The sequence below is a fragment of the Arachis hypogaea genome, chromosome 19 (assembly GCF_003086295.3).
Source record: "Arachis hypogaea cultivar Tifrunner chromosome 19, arahy.Tifrunner.gnm2.J5K5, whole genome shotgun sequence".
NCBI classification, from domain to species: Eukaryota; Viridiplantae; Streptophyta; class Magnoliopsida; order Fabales; family Fabaceae; genus Arachis; species Arachis hypogaea.
The window spans coordinates 100,553,825-100,567,419 of record NC_092054.1 but is presented as its reverse complement, the minus strand read 5'-3'; the positions used below and the strand labels follow the sequence as shown (position 1 = coordinate 100,567,419).

At 36.9% G+C, this 13,595-nt stretch overlaps 1 non-coding gene across 1 annotated transcript; it reads left to right on the top strand.

Moving 5' to 3' along the window:
• The first annotated feature begins 10,325 nt into the window (after positions 1–10,325).
• On the top strand, positions 10,326–10,433 carry LOC112780318 (small nucleolar RNA R71). Its single transcript, XR_003191163.1, has one exon. It is a non-coding gene; the product is annotated as a small nucleolar RNA R71 (small nucleolar RNA).
• The last annotated feature ends 3,162 nt before the right edge of the window (positions 10,434–13,595 follow it).

Sequence of the window (13,595 nt, the reverse complement as noted above, 5' to 3'; positions counted from 1 at the left end):
GCTCAGCTTTTGAGGAGGAAAGAACTTGGCTAAGAAAGCCTTGACCAGCTTATCCCAAGAGTTCAGGCTATCTCTGGGTTGAGAGTCCAACCACACTCTAGCTCTGTCTCTTACAGCAAAAGGGAAAAGCATGAGCCTGTAGACTTCAGGATCTACTCCATTAGTCTTAACAGTATCACAGATCTGCAAGAATTCAGTTAAGAACTGAAAGGGATCTTCAGATGGAAGTCCATGAAACTTGCAGTTTTGTTGCATTAGAGAAACTAGCTGAGGTTTCAGCTCAAAGTTGTTTGCTCCAATGGCAGGAATGGAGATGTTTCTTCCATGTAAATTGGAATTAGGTGCAGTAAAGTCACCAAGCATTCTCCTTGCATTATTATTATTTTCGGCTGCCATCTCCTCTTCTTGTTTGAAAATTTCTGAAAGGTTATCTCTGGATTGTTGTAATTTAGCTTCTCTTAGTTTCCTTTTCAGAGTCCTTTCAGGTTCTGGATCTGCTTCAACAAGAATGTTCTTGTCCTTGCTCCTGCTCATATGACAAAGAAGATGGCACAGAAAAATAATAATAATAACAGGGATCCTTTATACCACAGTATAGAGGTCCTTATGTAAGTGGAAGAAACACAAGGGCGAGGAGAGCAGAGATGTGAGATGACGAGATGTTAGTAGATGAATAAATAATTAGAATGAGATGAGAGTGGGAGAATTTCGAAAAATATTTTTTTGAAAAAGAGTTAGTGATTTTCGAAAATAGTTTTTGAAAGAGGTTAGTAATTTTTGAAAATTTTTAAAATCAAAGATTAAAATAATTAGTTAATTAAAAAGAATTTTTGAAAAAGAGGGAGATATTTTCGAAAATTAGAGAGAGAGAGTTAGTTAGGTGGTTTTGAAAAAGATAAGAGACAAACAAAAAGTTAGTTAGTTAGTTGAAACAAATTTTGAAAATCAATTTTGAAAAGATAAGAAGATAGGAAGTTAGAAAAGATATTTTAGAATCATATTTTGAAAAAGATAAGATAGGGAAGATATTTTTGAAAAGCTATGATTGAAATTAGTTTTGAAAAAGATGATTTTTAAAATCACAATTAATGACTTGATTCACAAGAAATCACAAGATATGATTCTAGAACTTAAAGTTTGAATCTTTCTTAACAAGTAAGCAACAAACTTGAAATTTTTGAATCAAAACATTAATTGATTATGTTATTTTCGAAAATTTGATATAAAAATAAGAAAAAGATTTTTGAAAAATATTTTTGGAATTTTCAAAAATAACTAAGAAATTTGAAAAAGATTTGATTTTTGAAAAAGATTTTGAAAAAGATGAGATTTTTAAATTGAAAATTTGATTTGACTCATAAAAACAACTAGATTTTTAAAAATTTTTGAAAAAGTCAAATCTAATTTTCGAAATTATGAGAGAAAAGAGGGAAAGATATTTTTTTTGATTTTTGAATTTTGAATGATGAGAGAGAAAAACATGAAAATGATGCAATGCATGAGATTTTTAGATCAAAACAATGAATGCATGCAAGAATGCTGTGAATGTCAAGATGAACACCAAGAACACTTTGAATGTCAAGATGAACACCAAGAACATATTTTTGAAAAATTTTTAATGCAAGGAAAACATGCAAGACACCAAACTTATAATTCTTTAATGCTTAGACACTAAGAATTCAAGAATGCATATGAAAAACAAGAAAAGACACAAAACATGCAAATGCAAAGATCAAACAAGAAGACTTACCAAGAACAACTTGAAGATCATGAAGAACACTATGAATGCATGAGAATTTTCGAAAAATGCAAGATGCACATGCAATTGACACCAAACTTATAACATGACTCAAGACTCAAACAAGAAACACAAAAATATTTTTGATTTTTATGATTTTCTAATTTTTTTTTGTATTTTTTTTCGAAAATTATTTGAAAAAGAAAAATAAGGATTCAAAACTTTTCATATGAATTCCAGGAATCTTGTACTCTTTAGTTTAAAGCTCCAATCTGAGGGTTAGACATGGCTTAATAGCCAGTCAAGCTTTAGAATGGATTTACATCCATTGAGGTGATTAGTTGAAGACCAATCCCAAAGGAGTTTGGGTATGGCTTTTCAGCCAGATAGGATTCAACATGTTACCATGAAACTCTAGAATTCATTCTTGAAAGTTTTGAAGCCATAGAATAATTTATTTTTGAAAACATTATTTTTATTATATATATATATATTTTTTTTTTCAAAAACAAAAGAAAAATTTTTTTGAAAGATTTTTGAAAAATTTTTGAAAACTTTTTGAAAAGAAAACGAAAAGAAAGTTACCCAATCTGAGCAACAAGATGAACCGTCAGTTGTCCAAACTCGAACAATCCCCGGCAACGGCGCCAAAAACTTTGTGCGCAGAAATTGTGATTACACTTTGATTATGTAAAATTCATTACTCTTTCTTTCCCTGGTAATGGCGCCAAAAACATGATGCCAATACCATGGTTCACAACTTCGCACAACTAACCAGCAAGTGCACTGGGTCGTCCAGGTAATACCTTACGTGAGTAAGGGTCGAATCCCACGGAGATTGTTGGTATGAAGCAAGCTATGGTCACCTTGTAAATCTCAGTCAGGCAGATATAAAATAGTAAAGGGGTTTTCGAAAATAATACTAAAAGAAGGATAGAAATACTTATGTAATTCATTGGGTAGAATTTCAGATAAGCGTGTAGAGATGCTTTTGTTCCTCTGAACCTCTGCTTTCCTGCTATCTTCATCCAATCAATCTTACTCCTTTCTATGGCTAGCTTTATGTAAGGATGTCACCGGTGCCAATGGCTACTTTCGATCTCTCTCGGGAAAATGATCCAAATGCTCTGTCACAGCACGGCTAATCGTCTGGAGGCATCACCTTTGTCGTTGGTTGCATCCTATTCCTCCCTGTGAAAATGGTCTGATGCGCTGTCACTGCATGGCTAATCATATGGAGGTTCTCAATCATACTGGAATAGGATTTACTATCCTTTTGCGTCTGTCACTATGCCCAGCACTCGCGAGTTTGAAGCTTGTCACAGTCATTCAATCCCAGAATCCTACTCGGAATACCACGGACAAGGTTTAGACTTTCCGGATTCTCATGAATGCCGCCATCAATCTAGCTTATACCACGAAGATCCCAATATCTCGGACTCGGTCTCCTGTATTAGTAATCTAAGAGATCCTCGTTCAATTGAAGGTAGAACGGGAGTGGTTGTCAGGCACGCGTTCATAGGGAATGATGATGATTGTCACGTTCATCACATTCAGGTTGAAGTGCGAATGAATATCTTAGAAGTGGAATAAGTTGAATTGAATAGAAAATAGTAGTACTTTGCATTAATTCTTGAGGAACAGCAGAGCTCCACACCTTAATCCATGGAGTGTAGAGACTCTACCGTTGAAAATACATAAGTGAAGGTCCAGGCATGGCCGAGAGGCCAGCCCTCTAAACGTGATCAATAGTCTCTTAAGATGAACAATGGATTAAAACTGAGACCAGAGATCTCTAATACAATAGTAAAAGGTCCTATTTATAATAAACTAGCTACTAGGGTTTACAGAAGTAAGTAATTGATGCATAAATCCACTTCCGGGCCCACTTGGTGTGTGCTTGGGCTAAGCTTGAGTGTTGCACGTGTAGAGGTCCTTCTTGGAGTTGAGCGCCAGTTTTTGTGCCAGTTTGGGCGTTGAACTCCACTTTGCAGCTTGTTTCTGGCGCTGGACGCCAGAATTGGGCAGAGAACTGGCGTTGAATGCCAGTTTGCGTCGTCTAAACTTGGGCAAAGTATGGACTATTATACATTGCTGAAAAGCCCTGGATGTCTTCTTTCCAACGCAATTGGAAGCGCGCCATTTTGAGTTCTTTAGCTCCAGAAAATCCATTTTGAGTGCAGGGAGGTCAGAATCCAACAGCATCAGCAGTCCTTCTTCAACCTCTGAATCTGATTTTTGCTCAAGTCCCTCAATTGTAGCCAGAAAATACCTGAAATCATAGAAAAACACACAAACTCATAGTAAAGTCCAGAAATGTGAATTTAACATAAAAACTAATGAAAACATCCCTAAAAGTAACTAGATCCTACTAAAAACATACTAAAAACAATGTCAAAAAGCGTATAAATTATCCGCTCATCACTACCGCATGCTAATCATCTGTTGGTTCCCACTAGCATCAGAATAGAATCCATTGATCCTTTTGCACACTGTCACTTGCGTCCAACATTCGCAGGTTTGAAGCTTGTCACAGTCATCCCTTCCCGGATCCTACTCGGAATACCACAGACAAGGTTTAGACTTTCTAGATCCCAGGAATGCTGTCAATGTTTCTAGCCTATACCACGAAGATACTAATCTCACGGACTCGGTACTTGCATTAGATATCCAAGAGAATATACTCTAGCTGTCGTCCAATGACTACGTTGAACATCATGTAGACCGCTTTGTAGTTGTCAGGCACGCGGATCTTGGCTAAGCGAGTAACGAAGATTGGGTGATTGTCATGGGTCACCCTTTCATTCTGACTTAACGGAATTAAGTATGAGAGTATATCTTGGAGAAGAAGTAGGCGTGAATTGAATAGAAAACAGTAGTAATTGCATTAATTCATGAAGAACATCAGAGCTCCACACCTTAATCTATGGGGTGTAGAAACTCCACCGTAGAAAATACATAAGTGAAAAAGGTCTAGGCCTGGCAGTGAGGCCAGCCCCTAAAACGTGTACAATGGTCTATGATAGCATTCGATATAAAATAAATCTCTAAAAGTAGTTTTTATACTAAACTAGTAACCTGGGTTTACAGAAAATGAGTAACTAAGTGCAGATAGTGCAGAAATCCACTTTTGGGGCCCACTTGGTGTGTGCTTGGGCTGAGCCTTGAGCTTTACACGTGCATAGGCTGTTCTTGGAGTTAAACGCCAGCTTTGGTATCAGTTTGGGCGTTTAACTCCAATTCTGGTGCCAGTTTGTGCGTTTTACGCCAAGATGTTTTAGGCTGTCTTTGGATGCCAGTTTGGGCCATCAAATCTCGAGTAAAGTATAAACTATTATATATTACTGGAAAGCCCAGGATGTCTACTTTATAACGCAATTGAGAGCACACCAATTGGGTGTCTATAGCTCCAGAAAATCAACTTTGAGTGCAGGAGGGTCAGAATCCAACAACATTTGTAGTCCTTTTTCAGCCTTTAAATCAGATTTTTGCTCAGGTCCCTCAATTTCAGCCAGAAAATATTTGAAATTATAGAAAAACACACAAACTCATAGTAAGGTCCAGAAATGTGATTTTTGAATAAAAACTAATAAAAATATAATAAAAAGTAGCTAAAACATGTTAAAAACTATGTAAAAACAATGCCAAAAAGGGTATAAATTATCCGCTCATCACAACATCAAACTTAAATTGTTGCTTGTCCCCAAGCAACTAAAAACAAAATAGGATAAAAAGAAGAGAAAATACAATAAATTCCAAACTTATCAATGAAGATTAGCTTTAATTAGATGAGCGAGACTTGTAGCCTTTTTGCTTCTGAACAGTTTTGGCGTCTCACTTTATCCTTTGAAGTTCAGAATGATTGGCATCCATAGGAACTTAGAATTCAAATAGTGTTATTGATTCTCTTAGTTCAGTATGTTGGTTCTTGAACACAGCTACTTTATAAGTCTTGGCTGTGACCCTAAGCATTTTGTTTTCCAATATTACCACCGGATACATAAATGCCACAGACACATAACTGGGTGAACATTTTTAGATTGTGATTCAGCTTTGCTCGAGTCCCTAGTTAGAGGTGCCCAGAGCTCTTAAACACACTCTTTTTGCTTTGGATCACGACTTTAACCACTCATTTTCAAGCTTTTCACTTGACACCTTCACGCCACAAGCACATGGTTAGGGACAGCTTGATTTAGCCGCTTAGGCTAGGATTTTATTCCTGTGGGCCCTCCTATCCATTAATGCTCAAAGCCTTGGATCCTCTTTACCCTTGCCTTTTAGTTTAAAGGGGTATTGGCTTTTTCTGCTTGCTTTTTCTTTTTCCTTCTTTTTTTTTTTGCCATTTTTTTTCGCAAGCCTTGATTTTCACTGCTTTTTCTTGCTTCAAGAATCAATTTTATGATTTTTTAGATTATCAATAACATTTCTCTTTTTCCATTATTCTTTCAAGAGCCAACAATTTTAACATTCATAAACAACAAATTCAAAAATATGCACTGTTCAATCATTCATTCAGAAAACAAAAAGTATTGCCACCACATCAAAATAGTTAAACTAATTTCAAGATATAATTCGAAACCATGCATTTCTTGTTCTTTTGCAGTTAAAAACATTTTTCATTTAAGAAAGGTGAAGGATTCATAGGACATTCATAGCTTTAAGACATAGACACTAGACACTAATGATCATATAATAAAGACACAAACATAGACAAAACATAAAGCATATATTTCGAAAAATAGAAGAATAAGAACAAGAAAATTAAAGAACGGGTCCACCTTAGTGATGGCGGCTAGTTCTTCCTCTTGAAGTTCTTATTGAGTGCTTGAGCTCCTCTATGTCTCTTCCTTGCCTTTTTTGCTCCTCTCTCATGGCTCTTTGGTCTTCTTTAATTTCATGGAGGATGATGGAATACTCTTGGTGCTCCATCCTTAGTTGCCCTATGTTGGAACTCAATTCTCCTAAGGAGGTGTTGATTTGCTCCCAGTAGTTTAATGGAGAAAAGTGCATCCTTTGAGGTATCTCAGGGATTTCTTGATGGGGAATTTTCTCATGCTCTTATTGAGGTCCATGAGTGGGCTCTCTTGTTTGCTCCATCCTCTTCTTAGTGATGGGCTTGTCCTCATCAATGAGGATGTCTTCCTCTATGACAATTCCAGCTAAATTGCATAGTGTATAGATGAGATGAGGGAAGGCTAACCTTGCCAAAGTAGAGGGCTTCTCCGCCACCTTGTAGAGTTCTAGAGGTATGATCTCATGAACTTCTACTTCCTCTTCATTCATGATGCTATGGATCATGATAGCCCGGTCTATTGTAACTTCAGACCGGTTGCTAGTAGGAATGATAGATCGTTAGATGAACTCCAACCATCCCCTAGCCATGTGTTTGAGGTCAAGCCTTCTTAGTTGAATCGGCTTGCCTCTTGAATCTCTCTTCCATTGAGCTCCTTCCACACAGATGTCCCTAAGGACTTGGTCCAACCTTTGATCAAAGTTGACCCTTCTAGTGGAAGGATGAGGATCTCCTCTCATCATTGGCAAGTTAAATGCCAACCTTATATTTTCCGGACTAAAATCCAAGTAATTCCCCCGAACCATTGTGAGCCAATTCTTTGGGTTTGGGTTCATACTTTGGTCATGGTTCCTAGTGATCCATGCATTAGCATAGAACTCTTGAACCATTAAGATTCTGACTTGTTGGATTGGGTTGGTGAGAGCTTCCCAACCTCTTCTTTGAATCTCATGTCGGATCTCCGGATATTCACTCTTTTTGAGCTTGAAGGAGACCTCAGAGATCACCTTTTTCTTGGCCACAACTTCATAGAAGTGGTCTTGATGGACCTTTGAGATGAATCTCTCCATCTCCCATGACTCAGAGGTGGAAGTAATTGCCTTCCCTTTCCTCTTTCTAGAGGTTTCTCCAGTCTTAGGTGCCATTAGTGGTTATGGAAAAATAGAAAAGCAGAGCTTTTTCCACACCAAACTTAAAAGGTTTGCTCGTCCTCGAGCAAAAGAAGAAAGAAATGAGTAGAAGAAGAAGAAATGATGGAGATGGAGGGGGGTCATGGTTTCAGCCAAGGGGGAAAGAAGTGTTTGTGATGTGTGAAAGTGAAGGTAGTGAGGAGGAGGTATTTATAGGGTAGGAGAGAGAGAGGGAATCCATGTGAGAATGGGTGGGTTTGGGAAGGAAATGGTTTGAATTTGAATGGTGAGGTAGGTGAGGTTTATGATGGATGGATGTGAGTGGTGAAGAGAATATGGGAAAGAGGGTAGGATTTGATAGGTGAAGGGTATTTGGGGAAGAGTTAATGATGGGATTGGTCAAGGGTATTTGGGAAAAAGTGTTATGGAAATGTGTGAAGAGGAGAGAAGAAGAGGTGGGGATCCTGTGGGGTCCACAGATCTTGAGGTGTTCAGGAATTTTGCTCCCTGCACCATTCTGGCATTTAAACGCCCACTGTGTGCCTATCCTGGCATTTAACGCCATCTCTGCTACCTTTCTTGGCATTAAACGCCAGTCTGCTGCCCCTTTCTAGCGTTTAACGCCAGCCAGACACCCTTTTCTGGCGTTAAACGCCAGTCTGTCTGCCATTTCTGGAGTTTAATGCCAGCCAGATGCCAGACACCCTTTTCTGGCGTTAAACGCCCAGAGTGCTGTCCATTCTGGCGTTTAACACCCAGAATGCTGCCAGGCTGGGCGTTAAACGCCCATTCTGCTATCCTTACTGGCGTTTAAATGCCAGTAAGCCTGTCCTCCAGGGTGTGCTATTTTTTATGCTATTTTTCATTTTGCTTTAGTTCTGCAGCTATTTTTATGACTTCACATGATCATCAACCTAAAGAAAACATAAAATAACAATGGAAAATAAATAAATATAATCAAATAATATTGGGTTGCCTCCCAACAAGCGCTTCTTTAATGTCAATAGCTTGACAGTGAGCTCTCAGAGAGCCTCACAGAAATTCAGAGCTTGATGATGGCCTCCCAACACCAAACTTAGAAGTTGAGTGTGTGGGGCTCTGCTTGACTCTCTATTGAGAGAAGCCTTTAATGCTTCCTCTCCATGGTTACAGAAGAAGATCATTGAGCCTTAAACACAAGGTAGTCCTCATTCAATTGAAGGACTAACTCTCCTCTGTCCACATCAATCACAGCTCTTGCTGTGGCTAGGAAGGGTCTTCCAAGGATAATGGATTCATCCTCGTCCTTCCCAGTGTCTAGGATTATGAAGTCAGCAGGGATGTAAAAGCCTTCAACCTTCACTAAGACATCCTCTACAAGTCCATAAGCCTGTTTTCTTGAATTTTCTGCCATCTCTAGTGAAATTCTTGTAGCTTGTACCTCAAAGATCCCTAGTTTCTCCATTACAGAGAGTGGCATGAGGTTTATACTTGAACCAAGGTCACACAGAGCCTTCTTAAAGGTCATGGTGCCTATGATGTAAGGTATTAAGAACTTTTCGGGATCCGGTTTCTTCTGAGGTAATTTTTGTTGAACCAAAGCTTTCAGTTCATTAATGAGCAATGGAGGTTCATCCTCCCAAATCTCATCACCAAATAACTTGGCATTCAGCTTCATGATTGCTCCTAGATACTGAGTAACTTGCTCTTCAATAATATCTTCATCCTCTTCAGAGGAAGAATACTCATCAGAGCTCATAAATGGCAACAGTAAGTTCAGTGGAATCTCTATGGTCTCTCTATGAGCCTCAGATTCCTTTGGTTCCTCAATAGGAAACTCCTTAGGGGTCAGCGGACGTCCATTGAGGTCTTCCTCACTGGAAATAACTGCCTCTTCCTCCTCTATGGGTTCGGCCATTTTGGTTATATTGACGGCCTTGCACTCTCTCTTTAGATTCTCTTTTATATTGCTTGGGAGAGTACTAGGAGGGATTTCAGTAACTTTTTTACTCAGCTGACCCACTTGTGCCTCCAAATTTCTGATGGAGGACTTTGTTTCAGTTATAAAACTAAGAGTGGTCTTAGATAGATCAGAGACTATGGTTGCTAAGTTTGAGAGGCTCTGCTTAGAATTCTCTGTCTGTTGTTGAGAAGATGATGGAAAAGGCTTACTATTGCCAAACCTATTTCTCCCACCATTATTATTATTGAAGCCTTGATTAGGCTTCTGCTGATCCTTCCATGAGAAATTAGGATGATTCCTCCATGAAGGATTATAGGTGTTTCCATAGGATTCTCCCATGTATTTCACCTCTTCCATTGCAGGATTCTCAGGGTCATAAGCTTCTTCTTCAGAGGAAGCTTCTTTAGTACTGCTGGATGCAGCTTGCATTCCAGTCAGACTTTGAGAAATTATATTGACTTGCTGAGTCAATATTTTATTCTGAGCTAGTATGGCATTCAGAGTATCAATCTCAAGGACTCCTTTCTTCTGAGTTGTCCCTTTATTCACAGGATTTCTTTCAGAACTATACATGAACAGGTTATTTGCAACCATTTCAATGAGTTTCTGGGCTTCTGCAGGCGTCTTCTTCAGATGAAGAGATCCACCAGTAGAGTGATCCAATGACATCTTGGACAATTCAGACAGACCATCATAGAATATACATAAGATGCTCCATTCTGAAAGCATGTCAGAAGGACACCTTCTGATCAATTGCTTGTATCTTTCCCAAGCTTCATAGAGGGATTCACCTTCCTTCTGTCTGAAGGTTTAGACTTCCACTCTAAGCTTGCTCAACTTTTGAGGTGGAAAGAATTTGGCCAAGAAAGCATTGACCAACTTTTCTCAAGAGTTTAGGCTTTCTTTAGGTTGTGAGTCTAACCATGTCCTAGCTCTGTCTCTTACAGCAAAGGGGAAAAGCATAAGTCTGTAGACCTCAGGATTAACCCCATTGGTCTTAACAGTGTCACAGATTTGCAAGAATTCAGCTAAAAACTGATGAGGATATTCCAATAGAAGTCCATGAAACTTGCAATTCTGCTGCATTAGAGAAACTAATTGAGGCTTAAGCTCAAAGTTTTTTGCTCCAATTGCAGGAATTGAGATACTTCTTCCATAGAAGTCAGAAGTGGGTGCAGTAAAGTCACCATGCATCTTCCTTGCATCTCCACCATTGTTGTTATTTTCGGCTGCCATGTCTTGTTCTTTTTCGAAAATTTCTGTTAGGTCCTCTCCAGAGTGTTGTGCTTTAGCTTCTCTTAGTTTCCTCTTCAGAGTCCTCTCAAGTTCTGGATCAACTTCAACAAGAATTTTCTTTATCCTTGTTTCTGCTCATATGAAAAAGAAGAGAATAGAAAAGAAGAGGAATCCTCTATGTCACAGTATAGAGATTCCTTTATTTGAGTATAAGAATAGAAGAATGAGGTAGAAGAAGAAATTCGAACACAGAGAGGGAGAGAGGGTTCGAATTATTAATTAAAAGAAAAGAAAAATATTTTTGTTTTTATTTTGATTATAAGCTAGAATTCGAAATTTAAGAAAAGAAATAAAATAAAATGGAAAACTAAATAAATTAATTAATTAAAAAGATTTTTGAAAAATTTGTTAGTTAGTTTTCGAAAATGAGAAGTGAAAAAGTAGTTAGGTGGTTTTGAAAAAGATAAGAAATAGTAAACTTTTTAAAATTAAAACAAACAAGTCAAGTGGTTAATTGAAAAAGATTTGAAAATAAGTTTTGAAAAGGTAAGAAGTTAGAAAAAGATTTTGAAATTAAGTTTTGAAAAAGATATGATTGAAATCTATTTTAAAAGAGATTTGAGAAGGAAAATAAAAAGATTTGATTTTTGAAATTAAAGTTGATTACTTGACTAACAAGAAACTAAAAGATATGATTCTAGAATTTAAAGATTGATCCTTTCTTAATAGGCAAGTAACAACTTGAAAAAATTTTACTCAAAATATTAATTGTTAACAATAAATTCAAAAATCATGGAAGAAAAATAAGAAAAAGATTTTGAAAATGAATTTTGAAGAATTTTCGAAAAACAGGAAAGAAAAATGAAAGAGATTTGATTTTGAAAAAGATTTGAAAAGATAGAATTTTTAAATTGAAATTTCGACTTGACTAACAAGAAACAATCAAATTTTAAAACTTTTTGACTAAATCAATTTAAAATTTCGGAACTTATGAGTGAAATAAGGGAAAGATATTTTTTTTTATTTTTGAATTTTTAACGAGGAGAGAGAAAAATAACAAAAAGACACAAGACATAAGAAATTGAGATCAAAACAAATAATGCATGCAAGAACACTTTGAATGTCAAGATGAACACCAAGAACACTTTGAAGATTATGATGAACATCAAGAACATAATTTTGAATTTTTTTTTTGAAAAGAAACACATGCAAGACACCAAACTTAGAAATTTTTAATGTTTAGACACTAATAGTTCGAAAATGCATATGAAAAACAAGAAAAGACACAAAATAAGAAAAACTACAGATCAAACAAGGAAAATCATCAAGAACAATTTGAAGATCAAGAAAGAACACATGATGAATTTCGAAAATTTAAAGAAAATTAAAAGCATGCAATTGACACCAAACTTAAAATTTGACACAAGACTTAAACAAGAAACACAAAATTTTTTGTTTTTATGATTTTATTAATTTTTTTTTGTAATTTTTTGAAATTTATTTTGGAAAAAGAGAATAAAGAAATTTAAAATTTTTAATAAGAATTCCAGGAATCATGCAATGTTAGTCTAAAGCTTCGGTCCAAAAATTTAGACATGGCTAAATAGCCAGCCAAGCTTTATGTGAAAAGCTTCGGTCCAAAAGATTAGACATGGCCAAATGGCTAGCCAAGGTTTAGCAGAGTATTACATACAACAGCCAAATTGATGGGAATAAAAAAGCTCATGCAATGATAAGTGAAAGCCCCAGTCCAAAAAAATTAGACATGGCTTAGCAGCCAGCCAGGCTTCACATATCATCTGAAACTCTAGAAGTCATTCTTAAAAATTCTGAAGAACAAATATATTTTTTTTTGAATTTTTGAAATTTTTTTTCGAAAATAACAAAAAATAAAAAGCTTAAACATAAAATAAAATTACCTAATCTAAGCAACAAGATAAACCGTCAGTTGTCCACACTCGAACAATCCTCGGCAACGGCGCCAAAAACTTGGTGCACAAAAATCGTGATTCACACTTTTAACATATCCGCACAACTAACCAGTAAGTGCATTGGGTCATCCAAGTAATAAACCTTATGTGAGTAAGGGTCGATCCCACGGAAATTGTCGGCTTGAAGCAAGCTATGGTCATCCTTGTAAATCTTAGTCAGGCGGATTCTAATGGTTATGAGGTTTTAATAATTAAAATATAAATAAAACATAAAATAAAATAAAGTTACTTATGTAATTCATTGGTGGAAATTTCAGATAAGCGTTTGGAGATGCTTTGTTGCTTCTGAACCTCTGCTTTCCTATTGCCTTCTTCAAACCATGCGTTACTTCCTTCCATGGCAAGTTGTAAGATCCTCTCAGTGAAAATGGTCTTCTACGGTTTCTGCACGGCTAATCAACTGTCGAATTTCTCATCTCGGATGAAAAATACCAAGTACAGCTACCGCATGGCTAATCATCTGTCGGTTCCCGCTAGCGTCGGAATAGAATCCATTGATCCTTTTGCACACTGTCACTTGCGCAAAACATTCACAGGTTTGAAGCTCGTTATAGTCATCCCTTCCCAGATCCTACTCGGAATACCACAGACAAGGTTTAGACTTTCCGGATCCCAAGAATGCTATCAATGTTTCTAGCCTATACCACGAAGATACTAATCTCACGGACTCGGTCCGTGTATTAGATATCCAAGAGAATATACTCCAGCTGTTATCCAATGACTACGTTGAACATCATGTAGACCGCTTTGTGGTTGTCAGGCACGC